Here is a 16021-nt window from a genome sequence, read left to right as displayed (position 1 = left end):
GGCACTGCTCGACCAGGCCACCCAATACACCATGTCCCTTTTCCACCACAGCTGGCCCTGGATGGGGGTGTGGACTCCCATAGAGTCTAGAGGATGGGACCCTAACCAGTAGTGGTGCTGGTGTGTGGCATGAAGGGAGCTAGGGGAGGCCCTCCAGGTGGGAGGAGGAGCCAGCCTCTCTTGTGGGACCCTGGGCAAGTCACTGCCATCTTTGGGCCACCGTTTCCTCATCTGGAGAATGCAGGAAGTCTGTTGTGCAGGCCTTTCAGGGTCATGATAAGGTGCAACGGAGGAAGGAAATTTGAGAGTTCTTGTGCCTACCTCTTCCCGAGAGGGATGATGGTGAGAACAAGTGGTGATAGCCACATGCAACTGGGTCCTCAGGAGGCCCTACGAGGAAGGTGTTCCCACCACACTGAAATGCCTAACCTTGTTTTTACTCTAACTCGCTACTTTGAATTTTATCCTGTTTGGCTCTTTAATCACCTAGCCTTGCTTCTCATGTAAATAAGACTCTCTCTAGCTGGGAAAGCTGGACAAACTCCAATTGACCCCTTAATTTACAAGACACTAAGGGCTCCTTACCCAACCCCCTTCCGCAAGGAGTTGACCTGTCTTAAGCAGATCCTCAGCATTTCAAAGGAGCCCAATTAACTGATAAGGTACTGGCACCAACAGTGTATGAAGTTCCCAGGATTTTTCTCAAAGGGACAACAACATAAAACCTTGAGTTCTTGTCCGGCATAGCACCTATATCTAATTATAATGAAGTATTTGGAGCCCTGCACCTGGTACTGTTGCTCTTTTTGTAACCATTTGTCTTTTAAATTGTTTATCTCTTTGTAACCATTTGTTTTTTGATACTTGCATGTTTTTACTTCTATAGAATTATTGCATTTGATTTCCCCTCACCTTCCTAAACCTAGGTATAAAAGTTAATCAAGCTCCTTCCTTGGGGCCGAGAGAATTTTGAGCGTTAGCCATCTCTTTGGCCGCCGGCTTAATAAAGGACTCTTAATTCATCTCAGAGTGTGGCGCTTTCTCTAACTCGTTGGGTATAACAACACTTGTCAGGTGAGGAAACAGTCTCAGGGAGGCCCAGGTGCATGCCCGAGGTTACACACGCAGTGAATGTTGGAGCTGGGAGTAAATCTAGAATCCAGGCCTACTGGAGGTGGTAGAAGCATTGCACCAGCTGACTAAGGCAGTTATCAATGATCTGAGGTTGGTGGGGCTGGGTTGTAACTTGATGAGGGAAGCACAGTCTCACTGCCCCTGTTTCTGACTCTGCTAATTAGGGACATTTTTAGAGAGTCCAGATGGGGCTTCAGCAGCAGGTGAGAGGACCTGTGGACAGAGTGGGCTCCAGGGAGTCAAGGACAGGGCTTCTCCCTCCCAGCTGGAGTTCTCCACATCAAGAGAGCACAGTGTCTTCCTCCTCTGGCCCTACCCTCCTGTGGACACAGTGCTCGGAATGCCTTCATTAGAGAGACCAGAGAAAGAGCCTGGGAGAGCTGGGCTCAGAGTAGATTTGGGGAAGAATGAGGCTGGGGAAGACTGACTTTGTGACTTATTGAAATCTCACCATAGAGATAACTAGAAGGTGCTTTGTGTCTTTGTAGGCCAGCTGTGGAAAGAGAAGGGAAAGATTTTGGGTAAGGAAGCTGAGGGTCCTTGGAGGCTCCAAGTAGGAGATTGGGTAGGGGGGTCAAGGAGACATGGGTTGGTGACAGTTCAAAGGACGGGCTTTGTGTGGGAAGCTGAGAATTGGTGCTCATCACTGCTACCACCTTGATGGCACAGGGTGCTGTGCCTTCTGTGGGCATAATTCTCACTGATTTGCTGATGTTGGAAATTGTCATATAGGATTATATCGATGTGTGTGAGACTGGGGCAGGAAGGGTGGGGGCCAGGATCCTGAAACTTGTGGGGACAGAGTCTTGGACTGAGCCCTGAGATTGCAGCACTCAGCAAACCTCCTTTCCTTAGAACCTGTGATGTCCCTGTGATGGGGGTGTCTGGCCTATCTTTTCTATGAGTAATGGAGACTCCATCAAAGACTACTCCTTGAGTAGTGAAGCTGCAGAACTGAGTCTCAGCCTCTGCCTTTCATGGTATCCATTGGAGAAGACAGAAACTGGGCCCCTCCTAAGACAGGCAGTTCCTAAGTGGTTGAGTACCTTCTTTGTTTCCAAGGCCTCAGTTTCCCTGTCTGTCATGACAGAGAATCAGGGAAAACGGTCACTGAGCCTCAAGTCCCTTCAGTAGAGCCCAAAACCTGATGCATGTCCAAATCCTGGTTTGTGCACATGCCCTGACCCTGGCGGCCCTGGAGGTGGTGCAGCATAGAAAGTATAGGGGATGAAGGCTAGTTGTGGGCCAGGGTGTCTTTCTGATAGACCTTGGCTGTCTACCTTTTAGGAAAATATAATCAACACTAATAAAGGAGGAAGGTGAGCAGGTGGGGCCCTAGCCTTGAGGGAAGGTGTGGATGTGAAAGTCAGAGACCACCCTGGGGAGGACACTCACTGGCTCCATCTTCTGCATCTTAGATTTACTGGGAAGGTTTGATACACAGAGAAGGAGGATACCCATGCCAATGGAGAGTTTGATTAGAGGACTAGAATCAGTGATAAATTCCTAGAGAAGGGACTGTTTATATCCAACTCTGAGAACAGGTTGGGTCTACCTGGAATTGGAGGGGAGGGTGGGGCCCCTTAAAAGAAAAGTCCCAGAGACTGGCCCCTTCTCCCTCCCTCCCCAGCAAGCTCCCTTTATTATCTTCCACCCAGGACCTGTCAGAATCCTGCCCTTCCTTTGGTCTCCAGATCTAAGTCCTCCAAGAAATGCAGGTGCTTCAGTGAGAAGAGATCATTATCTTCTTCCAACTGAGGAGGAATTTGGGGTTTGGTTCTAGTCCATGGTGTGACACAGTCAGAATAAAAAGTGAGGGGCTAGCAGATTAGCCAAGGGTAGGAGAGGACTCTATTGTGTAGCCAGCTTCAGAGAGCCTGTGGCCATGGCTCCCTGGTCAACTTTAGGACCTGTTGCATGGGGAGCCCTGGGTAGGCAGTGGGAAGCCTGAGGTGTGGCTCCTGGTAGCCTCACAGCTGCCACTATTTCCTGAAGCTCCTACTTGTCCTGTCAGCTGAGCCCCCATCCCAGTAGGCCAGCAACATTCTCAAGACCAAGAACAGGCCATGGTGAATCTCAGGGCCACTGAGTGCCTGGGCTGGCAGAAGCAGAGTGCCTCAGGGCTTATTGACATTTGGGCTGAGCATGGGCTTTGGGAGTCAGACAGCTGCACTGGGCTCTGAGCTGCACCGTGACCAGCTCTGTGTCTGGGGCAGGGGCCTCACTTTTCTGAAACTTGAGACATCATAGTCATAAATTTAACACACCCTTCTAAATGCTTTTTCTTTTGTATCTATATTTCTCTATAATCCTCATGTACTACTGATCAGGTTATTTAAATTAATAAACATGTTATACAGTGTATATTATCCTTCCTCATGATTTCTTTACTATATTGTATGGTTCCACTCATACGAGGTACTTATGGTTGTTCCATTCTCAGAAACACAAAGTAGAAGAGTAGTTTCCAGGGTAAAAAGGAAGGTAAAGGGCCATTCTTGTTTAACAGAAACAGAGTTTCAGTTTTGCAAAATGAATAAAAATCCCTATGAATGTGGATGATGGTTGCAGAACAATGTGAGTGTGATTAATTCCTTTGACCTGCACATTAAAAATTGTTAAAATAGTTAATTTTATGTATATTTTACCAAAAAGTATGAAAGGACTTTTAAAAATGAGCAGAGTATAGATATCTGCAACAGCATAAATGGATATCAAAAATATAATCCTGCATTTAAAAATTGATGTAAAACTATCCATACCATATAATACCATTTGTATTAAATCCAAAAATCAAAACTGAGGTTCCGGCTTCCACTAATGGTGAAGTAGCTAGTTTAACTAACACTCTCACAAAGAAAAATGATGAATACTGAATAAAATAGTATGTATCATTATAAAACTTCTATATATAATACATACATGAGATATGTGTGTATAAGAAGTGAATGAGGATGTCCCTTATGCCATCCGTAGAAGAGATAAGCATTGAAATTAGAATCCAGCCCAATCAACATGCTCTTTAAATATCAACACCCTTCAATGGGACACAACAGAATCCAGAGTCTCTATAACACTTCTATACAGTCTGTAGTGCACAATTTTCAAATTCATGAGATGGGTGAAGACACATGAAAATGTAATACATACACAAGATAAAAAGCAGGCAGTAGACATTTCCAAAATGTCTGAGACATAATCAGCAGACAAAAATTTGAAGGCAGAGCCTGGGTGCGGTGGCTCATGCCTGTAACCCCAGCATTTTGGGAGGCTGAGGCAGGTGGATCATGAGGTCAGGAGATTGAGACCATCCTGGCTAACATGGTGAAACCTCGTCTCTACTAAAAATACAAAAAATTAGCCAGGCATGGTGGAATGCATCAGTAGTCCCAGCTACTCAGGAGGCTGAGGCAGAAGAATCACTTGAACCCAGGAGCAGATGTTGCGGTGAGCCAAGATCGCACCACTGCACTCCAGTCTGGGTGAAAGAATGAGACTCCATCTAAAAAAAAAATAATTTGAAGGCAGCTATTATAAGTATGCTCATGGTGACAAAGGAAAGTATTCTTACAAATGAACAAATGTGGAAACTCAGCAAAGAAATGAAAAATACACAAATATAAAAATAAGAAATAAAAATAATAATTTGAGCTTGTGTATAGATCAGAAACAGAAGACATAGCAATAGAAATTATCCAATCTGAAGATACAATTTGAAAAGTTTTAAAAAGTTTAAGGAAAATGAACAGAGCCTTACAGACCTGTGGGATGACTGAGTTTGAGAAAAGGGGAGAGACAGAAAAACTTAAATGGGGTACAAAAGTAAATCTACAAAATTTAAAGAAAATAAACTGAGCCTTAGAGACCTGTGAAATGACTGAGTCTGAGAAGGAGAAGAGTGAGAGAGAAGAATTAAATGGGGTATAAAAGTAAATCAACAACTAATATGAAAACTCTCAAAAATTGTTCAAAAACAAATGTGTATTTATTACACATAATACTAATTACAAAGGTCCACAAACCCCTCTGGATAGGGGTTTTGGGAGGGGCTCATAGCAAATGGTCTTTTTCCTTTTGATTACTCATCAGTGCCTGAACCATAAGGCACAAGCAATATGCACCTCATCATGAGAGCTCATGACAGCAGCAAAGGAAGCAGAAGCTCAGAAAAGAGAAGGCGACTGTTCTTGCTTGCATGACAGTAGCACTTGTTAGAGCAACTGAGTGACATGCATAATTCTTTCTAAAGTGAAAGTCTCTTTTGTTTCTGCAGTTTTACAAAAGACTATCCCTGGGCCTGTCCTGAGAGTGTGCAATAATAAACAATGTTCAGATGACTACCCAGGCATTTAGTAATGATAACCAGATCAGATGAAGTGATCACAGGGATATAGCCGGACTCTTGGAAATCAGGACTGAAGTGCTGATGGATTAAGGTGCTGTGTTTTCACTGCCTTGACAGGCAGCAAACTGCCTGCCAAACACAGGCTAAACCTGACTACACATCAGGTTGGAAAAGAGTCAATTGACCATTTATGTCTAGGTGATGAGTGTGCTTTAGTGTGGGCAGGGAAGGCAACTCTTGATAAAGGCCCCAAACTGCTTTTTAGACCAAAGCAAAAGCCTACCAGCAGTTGGTGCTTCTGACTGAGGTGGGTTTTAATGTATTATGAAACCAGTAGGCCAAAAGCAGTTACAGTTGAGCAGTTGTCCTCAGTTATGGGTGGTTAATCCAGTTTGTGTTGTGAATTGTTTGAGGGAAAAATTACCACCCTAGGGCTACTGGAGCAGTTAAAATCATGGCACCACTCACTGGACTAATGAGATTGACAGCAGTTATTCATTACATATAATCATGGAAAGAGGGAATTATGTAAGGTAAACAGACCCACACAGGGATTGCTCTTGGGAGCAGAGAGAACAAACAGGAGTTGTCCGGGGAAGGCTCTGTAGTATCAAGGGATGAGATGCTCCTGGTTCCCACAGGAGGTTGTTATTGGTTTGTCTGAATAATTCTGCGATCTTGGGGGAAACTGAAACACATTACCCTACCAACTGCTAAGACTACAATAACATTCTATAATAGTATAATGCAGTAATGTACTATATACTATAATACTAATTACAGTATGTTCTCACTTTATTGATAGGTTCTTGGAAACTGACTTTAAGTGAAACAAAATACTACATACCATAGGAAGTTAACTCTTGTTTGTATCAATTAACCAATGGTAAAATTGGTTTTATTATATAGTACATTGTTTTACTTAAAGTGTCAGTTTCCAAGAATCTATCAATGACATTAAGTGAGCACTTACTGAACATGTATTTTAGTGATGTGTAATAGAAAGTAGCTATATAAAATATACTATATAAAGTATAGTATTCATGTACAAAACTACATGTGCCACACATTACAGTCATGAACCACATAACAAATGTTCTAGTAATGGACAGACCATATATATATAACCTCGTTTTGTCATGAGTAGGTATATGTAAACCTATCTTTAAAGGCCAAGAATGTTGAAAGGTTGAAGAAAGAGGCTGACAGTTTCTCAGAAGGAAACATTTAAGAGGGACTTATGAATAGAAGCTATGTCTCAGATGGCTGAAGATGGTGGATCCCTGCACTGTTACCTCCTAAACCCAGACACTTATCACAGGAAAGGAATGTGTAGGACAATTGAAATCACTATATAAATTTGCCTAAGGGTAGGATTAATGCTAAGTACCTTTTCACAATAACATCAAGGCTGTTTTGACTTAAGAGTAGGGCTTACAGAAACAGTAGGTTTCAATATATAATATAGGTACTTGAACCCCCCCAAAATTAGAGGAAGTACCCATGTTATAATTTTAATTTTTTATTTGGTAATTTAAAATCTTAAAGTCTTGTTATGATAAGTAATTTTAAGTTTCTCACTAAAAATTAGCATTGCTAGGCATTAAACTAATAGTTTGAGGAAAGTTTTTACCCCAGCACCAGTGAGTGGAAAATAGAACTCCAGGCTTCACCCCTTTGGGTCCTGAGTGACTGAAGATGTGAACCAACTCATATACGGCCAAATGAGGACAGAGTGAAAAGTTTCTAGCTGCAGCTATTTTCAGGCAGGACTTCCTCCTTATGCTATATATGAGGCTAGGCATGGTGGAGCTCACCTGTAATCCCAGCACTTTGGTAGGCTGAGCGGGGAGGAGCTCTTGAAACCAGGAGTTCAAAACCAGCTTGGTCAATATAATGTTAGCACCATACCCTTCACCTTTTCTATAAAGAAATGAAAAAATTAGCCAGGCATAGTCGCGTGTGTCTGTGGCCCCAGCTACTTGGGAGGCAGAGGTGGGAGGGTCATTTAAGCCTAGGAGGTAGAGGCTGCAGTGAGCTGAGATCAGGCCACTGCATTCCAGCCTGGGTGACAGAGGGAGATCTGCTTTCTCTTTCTCTCCCTCACTCTGTGTGTGTGTGGAGGGAGGGATGTGTGTGTGGGTGAGTGTGTGTGTGTATTATTCAAGATGAAAACAACATAATGACAATTATTTCTATTTTTATTTTTTTGAGACAGAATCTCACTCTATCACTTAAGCTGGAGTAGAGTGGTGCAATCTCTACTCACTGCAACCTCTGCCCCCCAGATTCAAGCAATTCTTCTGTCTCAGCCTCCTGAATAGCTGGGATTACAGGCGCCTGCCACCTCGCCTGTCTAATTTTTGTATTTTTAGTAGAGAAAGGATTTTGCCATGTTGGCCAGGCTTGTTTTGAACTCCTGTGCTCAAGTGATCCACCTACCTTGGCCTCCCAAAGTGCTGGGATTACAGGCGTGAGCCACAGCACCGGCCAATGATAATAATTTTTAAATTTTAGATTTTACAATCTTTCTGGCCTCTTGGCTTTTGAGGAAGACTGAGCTTTGCAAATAGGTGACCCTCTATTGCAGCAATGTGTAACAGAAGTAAAATGTGAGCCATGTGTATCAATTAAAATTTTGTAGTAGCAGCATAAAGAAAAAGAAAAATGAGTAAAATTGATTTTGATAACCCAATATATCCAAAATATTTTAACATATAATCAGAATTAAATTATTTAAGATATATATATAAAACTAAATCTTTAAAATACTTTCTTGTATTTTTCCTCATCATATATCAGTTCATACTGTATACAATACAGGTGCTCGGTAACCCCCCGTGGTCAGTGGCTGCCACATTGCAAGTGCATCTCTGAGAGCTCTGACTTTTCTGACCTTAGGGAGGTAAAGGGCCTGAATTCTCCTTTTCTGCCAGATGGGAGGGAATGCCCCTTCTCTGCCAATATCTCTCCTGTTTCAAGGGTAAGAGAGGTGGCACCCTGAGAGATGGATGGGTCGTACCAGAAACAAATGTTCACAGGTAGATCACTGCTGTTCACTGCTTCTTGGTGTGGACTCATCACTCCTCCAGAGATCAGGCAGCAGTCCAAAAAAGATTGGGCTCCAGAAGGGAAAACTTCATGGTTTTAGATCAGTCCATAGCCTTGACTTCCAGAACTTAGATGTCAAAAGAATGGATTAAAGGCAAACTTTTTATCTTGCAATTTGGCCTTGGCAAATTAAAATAGAAAGAAATAAAAACATGTCACCATAAATACCAATTAAACACAAAGGAAGGGAATAAGAACAAAAAATAGGATAAAATAGCCACATCAAACAAATAGAACTATTAACAAAATGGAAATAGTCCATTCTTTCTAGAATTAAAATGAATATATACATGGAGTAAAATTTCCAATAAAAATACATACATTGGCTAAAGAGATTAAAAAGAAAACAAGATTTATTTTTTGCTATCTATAAGAAACTCACTTTAGATCTAAGCAAACAGATAGGCTAAAAATGGCAGTATGAAAAATACTTTGTAGGAAAATTGCAATCAAATGACAGCAAGAGGGGTCATAATTTTGTAAAATACACATTAAGTCAAAACTGATATAAGAGACAAAGAAAGATATGATATAATGACAAAAGAGTTGATTCACTGGGGAAGTTGTATTAATAATAAATATATGCACACTTCACATCATGGTTCCCAAACATGTAAAGCTAACATTGACACAAATGAAGAAAGAAACAGCTATGCAAAAATAGTAAGAGACATAATTACCCCACTATCAGTAATGAATAATAAAGCCAGACAGAATGTTAACATGAAAACAGAGGATTTGAATAACACTGCAAACTGTGTAAACCTAAAAGACATTTAGAAAACACTAGTTACAGTGAAAAGAAGTAAAAAAGAAAAAAGAAAAAAACACTCCACACAACAACATCAGAATACACAATCTTTTCAATAGGTCATGAAACATTCTCCTGGGTAGATGACCTACTAGAATGCAAAACAAGTTTTACTAAATTTTAAAATATTAAAATATGGGCCAGACATGGTAGCCCATACCTATAATTGCAGCATTATGGGAGGCTGAGGTTGGAGGATTGAGTGAGTTTAGGAGTTCAAGGCTAGCCTGGGCAACATAGGGAGACCCTGTCTCTACAAAATATAAAATAAAAATAATTAGCTGGGCATGCCTGTGCTTCCAGATACTAATGAGGCTGAGGTGGGAGGATTTATTGAGCCTGGGAGATCAAGGCTGTGGTTAGCCATCATTGAGCCACTGTGCTTCAGCCTGAGCAACAGAGCAAAACCCTGTCTCAAAAAAAAAAATTAAAATATTACAAACTGTCAGTTTTGATTAAAAGGAAATAGTATTAGAAATTAAGAGCAGAAAAAATACTGGAATATCTACAAACATGTGGAAATTAACACACTCTTGAGCACGTTCTTCTTCAATGGTTGGAAGACAATATTGTGAAGACGTCCACAGTACCCAAAGTGATCTACACATTCAATGCAATCTCCATCAAATATTAACTGCCTTTTCAATGTGCAGAAATACAAAAACATTTCTAAAACTCATATGGACTCTAAACGGACTATAAAAAGCCAAACAATCTTCAAAAAAAGAAATTATATTGGAGGCATCACACTCCTTGACTTCATAATGTGTTAGAAAACCATAGTAACCAAACCATTTGGTACTGGCATAAAGGCAGACAGACAGACCAATGGACCAGAATAAGGCACAGAAATAAACTCATATATATGACCAAATGAAGAGTTATTTGTATATCCATATTCATTGCAGCATTATTCACAAAGGCTGACAGGTGGAAGCAACCCAAATGTCCCTCAGTGAATAAACGGATAAAGACAATTTGGAATATACAAATAATGGAATATTATTCACTTTTTGAAAAGCAGGAGATCTGATTATTTTTACACTAAGGATAAATCTTGAGGACATTATGTAAGTAAAATAAACTAGTCACAAAAAGACAGACACTAATTCCAGCTAAATTAGAAATCTAAAGTAGTTAAACTCCTAGAAATAGAAAGTAGAATAGTATTAGTCAGAGCCTTAGGGGAGGAGATAAAGGGATAGTTGTTGTTTTATGATTGTTGAGTTTTAGTTTTGCAGCATAAAAACATCCTAGAGATATGTTATATATCAAAGCAAATACATTTAATAATATTTAACTATGTACTTAAAATATTTAAGATGGTAAATTGTACATGTTTTTGACACATTAAAATTGAAAAAACTTCTAAACAGAAACATATTTATAAACATTTTCTAAAAATTACCTTCAAATCATAAAAATAACATAAAAACAATAAAGACACCAGGTGCAGTGGCTCATCTATGTAATCCAAACACATCAGGAGTCTGAGGAGGGAGAATATCTTGAGGCCAAAAGTTGGAGACCAGCCTGGGCAACATAATAAGCTCTCATCTACAGGTCACAAGCAGAAGAAAACTGGCAAATGAAAAAATATATGAAACTTAAAACAGCACACACTTGACCTTGTGTTCAAGGGACAGAAAACCTAATATTGTTAAGATGTCAATACTACTCACAGTGAAGCAGAAATTTGAAGTATTTTCTATCAAGACCCCAATGCTACATTTTTTCCAAAAATATTAAGTCCTAAAATTCATATAATATCTCAAGGCCAGGCTGGAAAGGATGCTGAGAATTTTTTTGCATAAATATTGTTTTAACTCCTAAAATTCATATGGAATATCAAGGGACAATGAGTAGCCAAAATAGCTTCAGAAAAGAACAAAGTTAGAGGTATCACACTTCCTGATTCCAAAACATATTACAAAACTATAGCAATACAAATAGAAAGACGAATAAATGATGGGACAGAATAGAGAACCCAGAAATAAACTTTCATGAATATCATAAAATAATTTTTAATCAAGTTTCCATGACCAAACAACAGGGAAAGAACAGACTCTTTAACAAATAGTGTTGTAAAGCTGAATATCAAAATGGAAGAAAATAAAATTGGACTTTTTACTTGCACCATAGATAAAAATGTCTTAAATGAATTAAACACTTAAATGTAAGTAAGATAGCTATACAACTCTTAAAATAAAACATAGAATAAACAATTATGACATTTTTCTTGGTAATTTTTTAAACACGACATTAAAAGCGGAAGTAACAAGAATAAAAACAGAAAAATCGGACTATATCAAGTGACATAAGCTTTCTGGACATCAAAAAAACATTGAATGGAGTAAAAATGCTGCCGAAGAAATGATAAAAAATCCCAAATTATATATTTGATAGAAGATAATACCCAGAATCTATAAACAACTTCTACAACTCAACAACATAAGGTGAATAACCCTATTTAAAAATGGGCAAAATGCTCAACAGATGATTTTACAAAGCAGATATACAAATGGTCAAGAGGAATTTGAAAAGATGCTCAAAACCACAAATCTTTATAGAAATAAAAAGCAAAACCCCAATGAGATATTACCTCACACTCATTAGGATGGTCACTATCAAACAAGAAAAAATAACAAATGTTTTCAAGGATGTAGAGAAATTGGAATATTGTGCACTGGTGGTGAAAAAAATAATAATGCAGCCATTATGAAGAATAGTAGAGAACTTCCTAAGAATATTAAAAATGGAATTATCATATGATCTGGCAACCCCATTTCTGAATATCTATCTAAATATGCAAAGCAGGACCTGAAAGAATCATTTGCATCCTGCTGAATCAAATGAAAGTTTTATCTCTGTCAGATGAATCCACACATCACAAAGCAGTTTCACAGACAGCTTCTTTCTAGTTTATATCTTTTTTTTTTTTTTTTTTTCTGGAGACGGAGTCTCACACTGTTGCCCAGGCTGGAGTGCAGTGGCACGATCTCCACTCACTGCAAGCTCCGCCTCCCAGGTTCACCCCATTCTCCGGCCTCAGCCTCCCGAGTAGCTGGAACTACAGGCGCCCGCCACCACGCCCGGCTAATTTTTTTGTATTTTTAGTAGAGATGAGGTTTCACCGTGTTAGCCAGGATGGTCTCGATATCCCGACCTCGTGATCTGCCCTCCTCAGCCTCCCAAAGTGCTGGGATTACAGGCATGAGCCACCGCGCCTGGCCCACCTGCTTCATTCTTATTCCGCATCACTCAGTCGAAGCCACCATCACTTCCACCTGACCTGCGAAAAAGGCTCCTTGTTTCCATATTTGCCCTCTTTAGAATTAATTCTCCATAAAGCAACTGGAAAAAGCTTTTAAACATATGAATCTGATTGTGCCTCTTGCTGAAAACCCTCCAATGACTTCTCACCGCATGGGAAATGAAATCACAGTCAAGTTTACATATCTCACCGGAACTCTGCGACTTCATGTCCTCCCTTTGCATTCTGCACCCCATGTCCTCTGCCACTGGTCTCTGGTTCCTCAAACGCACCCTGTTCACTCCCATTTCAGGGCCATTGCTCAACAGAATTCCCTGCCTGGAATTTTCTTCCTCACAATCTTTGCATGTCATTCCCTCTATTGCGAGGTTACTGGGATCACAATGTAAACGTTATGTCCTGACAGAGGCTACTGTGAGCTGAATCGTGTGCTTCCCAAAATTCATATGTTGACACCTTAACACTCAGCACCTAAGGATGTGACTATATTTGGAGATAGTGTCATCACAGAGGTAATTACGTTAAAATGAGGTCTTTGGGAGCAGAAGTTGGGGAATCAGGAGTTGGTCAAATTATACAAAATTTCAGTTAGACAGGAGGAATAAGCGCAAGAGATCTATTGCACTTGGTGACTACAGTTAATTTATTCTATTCTTGCACATTGCTAAGAAAGTAGATTTTGAGTGTTCTCACAACAAAAAAAGATGGGTGTGTGAGGTAACGCATATGCCAACTAGCTTGGGTTAACCATTTCACAATGTGTGCATATTTCAAAACAGTACCATAAATGTAGACAATCATTATCAGTTACCATAAAAAAGTTTATAAAATGAGGACCTTAGGGTGGGCCCTAATTCAATTTAACTGATGTATCCATGAAAGAGGAGATAAGGACACAAATGTGCACACAGAGAAACAGCCATGTGAGGACACAAGGAGAAGGCGGCCACTTACAACCCCAGGAGAGAGGCCTTGGAAGAAACCCACCTTGCCCACACCTTGATCTTGGACTTCACCCTCCTTCATCAATTGGAAGCTGCTGATCCTGAATACTTTCCAAATGCTGGATGGTACAGAGGTGAGGGGACAGCACAGACCTCAGGGTGAAATGTTGGGGATAGAAAACATTGCTGTTTTCTATCCCCAACAGACACCTGTGCCAGTCTTTATTGGTGTTTTGTATTCCCCTTTCCTGTGGATAGTGTAATTTTAAAATTTTTGTTTACATAGAAGATAACATAAAAGTAAACAATAAAATTTAAAAAAAGAGGAAATCTCAAATAATAGTGTTTGGGGAGGGTGACAGTGAAGGCGGGAGGGTCACATAACAATGGAGGTGGAGTCTTTTGACTCCATCAATGTCCTGTTGTGTTTGTGTATCAGAATCTATAGTAGCAATTGTCAGGTTACGTGTTTTTGTCCTTGCCTGCTCCTTAAGTGCCAGAGGGGATTATTCTAAATTGGGTGAGAATAATAACAGGTAGAGAAGTGTAAGTGAGACAAACTTCCCTGCCATTTGCCACAGTGGCAGGGCAGAATTCATCATGAGTGCCTCTACCCTCTGATGTCCAAAAGGTTTAACTCTGTAGGTAATTTTTATTGGCTGCCAATTTAGAAGCATCTGCCTTCATGCTCCTGTCTAGAATGGTGACATCTCTCTGCCAGTAGCTGATAAAATCCCCAATATCCCATAGTCCTGTTTTCCAGTTAAGATTCACGGGGACTATGTGGGCAGATTTACATAGTTCACTTCTTCCAGCAGCCAAGGAATACTTGATATTGTTTTCATTTGAACCCTCTGAGAGAGGGAGTCAGCCTCCACATAGAGGTGCCCCTTGAAGTTTTTGAAACATAGTCTTCCTGACACCACTACTTACACTGATTTGAAAGTCATTGATGAGCTTGCTTTGAAGCTCCTGTCAAACTTAATCCTGACACATCAAGGGCTTGGGACTTCCCAGCTTGATATTCCAACTCTGAAGTGAGTAAATTTGAGTTCTCCAAGACATCAGAATGCCACACAGAATATAACATATTTTAAAGGAAAATTGGACTGTCACAGGAACTTCTTAGTTGTAATAGAAAAATTAGGTTCTTTGGTGAAAACTTCATGCTCCTTGATATGGTTTGGTTGTGTTTCCACCCAAATCTCATCTTGAGTTTTAGCTCCTGTAATTCCCAAGTTTTGTGGGAGGGGTCAGTAGGAGATAATTGAATCATGGGGTCACATTTCCCTATAGTGTTCTGGTGGTAATAAATAAGTCTCACGAGATCTGATGGTTTTACAAGGAGAAACCATTTTTTACTTTACTTTACTCTCATTCTCTCTTCTTTTGTCTGCCACCATGTGAGACATGCATTTCACCTTCTGCCATAATTGTAAGGCCTCTCCAGCACGTAAAACTGTAGGTCCTTTAAACCTCTTTCTTTTGCAAATTGCCCAGTCTCAGGTATGTCTTTATTAGCAGGATTAAAATGAACTAATAGATCCCACTCCACTGTTTAAAGCAAAACTCCTGGCTTTATGGGGTCTTCAATTTACTGAATGTTTTCTAGATGCTTGCCCCTAATTCCCTGATGAGTCAAGAAATCTGCCACCTTAAGGTGCTTACTGGGTGGCTGTGGATGTCTAACCTCAGTGCCAGCCACACAGAACCTGAAGCAGGGGTGGTTGCTCCTCTTAATGGTAAGAGCTCAGGGTTTCGGATCATTGGCCATGTTCTAACTGTTTAATCTTCCACATTGAAACTAAAGGCTATTTGGTAAAGGACATCCTTTATTTGGCTTCAAATCAGAAAGAATTTTAGCTGCTGATTTGTCAGGTAATTCATTTAGGAGTTCGTGGAAAGCGTCTCTTCTCTGAAAATACTAACCACAATTAAGCCAGAAACCAAGCCTGAATCCATGCGTAATGCAGAGGTCACCACTGCATGCCAGACCTGTGCTTCTTACTGAAAGTTGACCTGTTTGTCTCATGGTTTAGAAGGCGACAGACCATTCCTGGCATGATAATTGCATTGGTCTTTGGCCCACTTCCTGAGGTATTGATCATGTCTCACCTTTAGCATAATAGTCAGCTGACTCCAGCCACACCGTGTGTCCCTTGAAGCTCATTCATGTAACCTTTAGGGTTTTGAGGCCACTTGCATTTTAATCAAATTATTATATCTGTCAACATGGCAAACTGTTTGATTTTACTTCCTTTTTTTCTCTGGGTCCACACATGTTGGCTAGGTAATTTGTTGATTGAATGTGACTTTTCCCTTAGCACCCAAAAATCTTTTTCTTGACTGACTCCAAGATGAAGAGAATATCACTGAGGTCTATAGGCATCCATTTTCAAATG

Source organism: Pan troglodytes, chromosome 18, assembly GCF_028858775.2.
Source record: "Pan troglodytes isolate AG18354 chromosome 18, NHGRI_mPanTro3-v2.0_pri, whole genome shotgun sequence".
Taxonomy (NCBI): Eukaryota; Metazoa; Chordata; class Mammalia; order Primates; family Hominidae; genus Pan; species Pan troglodytes.
Note: the sequence above shows the minus strand (reverse complement) of the source record.